Consider the following 1,425-nt stretch of genomic DNA (forward strand, 5'->3'; position numbering starts at 1 on the left):
TACACTTGCTTAACAGTTCACAAAAAAATATCTTACGGGTTGTCAGTCGGAATGTAGGTGTGGCTTCCGGAAAGGGGCGGGGCGCGGGCGACCCCACCAATAGGCGGCAAAGGACTCCTGGGTGTGGACAGGGTGCCTAGGGTTCCGGAAATATCCAAGATTTCTCCCTTTATCCCCTGACGAATCTGATTTAGACTGATAACGTGGAACGAACTGACGTCACTAAAGAGAACCTCTCCGGTCGCCTCGGATATTCTGCTCTCCCCCAATACCTGTTTCTCTTCTTCTTCCTACTTCCCCATTTATCGCTCATTCTCTCGTGCCTTGACCTTTCAGGTTGTTTCCGATTAGGGTATGAGGAGGTGAGAAATGGAAGGACCTTTGACGAATTCATCAGCGCTTGATAAACGATAGACAGAAAGAGACATACAATTTAATATTCATTATATCAGATGCGAATAATGACCCCAGGGCAGGTACCTTCACCCGGCCTTGACTGGGAATATGTTGCCTTGCAATAAATTACGGCTAAAAGGCGGACCATTAAGAAAGCATGTCATCAATCCTGAATCCCAGAGGGCTACAACCTTAAGTGTACTAAGGCTCTCACTTACATACAAGCTTTAACTTACCACAGCTCTATACATACCGATGCTACGTGTGTTTCGAAGCTAAAAGCTTGAGCTCGACAGAGGTAACAGAGGTACAGGTAGCCATGAAAACGAATCAAACGCTATCAAATCTCGGGTCAAAATGACCAAACCTGGAATCTAATCATATCAAGGGACTTTTAACGAGTCCAGTTGCATCAAAATCAGTTTTGCAAAATCCTTGCTTTCTGGCCTACTTCGATTTTGCAAACAGCACAAAAGAGCATTTCGCAACATGCATGTGTTCTGATGCACAGCGGGCAAACATTGGGATTTCGCACCATAAGTATCCCCGCCTCCGCCCCGCCCTTAAGCCTTCTTCAAAGCACTATCACTGTGTCATCAGGCTCCTCAGCACGTAGCACTAAGGACTCACTCATCACGCCTCATCCCTTCCGAGCGGTCTCCGGCGCATCGTCGCCTTATGCAAGACGGCAAGCAAAAATCTCTTACGTAACGCCGCTCCTACACACCCTCTTCCAGGGTCCAGGAGCGCGATGCCCCCACCTCGGCGGTGCACTCACCCTAGTGGGCCCGGCAACACAGCTATCCTCATGGCCCGCATCTTCACCGTCATGTTCGCGCGGAGGGCTGGCGCCCTGGGATGACCTGGGGACACCACGTGCTACTGCAGCTGCCGCGAAGGCTCGTGGACCCGGCCGACTCCACATGCAGGGTCAGTATCTAAGGCGAGGCCATTCGCTTACCATACGTTGCGGTACGACAAGTACCAGGAGCTATGTAAGCTTACCGAGACACGGCACTTGGCGGTACA

This window comes from Penaeus monodon, chromosome 19 (assembly GCF_015228065.2).
Source record: "Penaeus monodon isolate SGIC_2016 chromosome 19, NSTDA_Pmon_1, whole genome shotgun sequence".
Lineage (NCBI taxonomy): Eukaryota > Metazoa > Arthropoda > Malacostraca > Decapoda > Penaeidae > Penaeus > Penaeus monodon.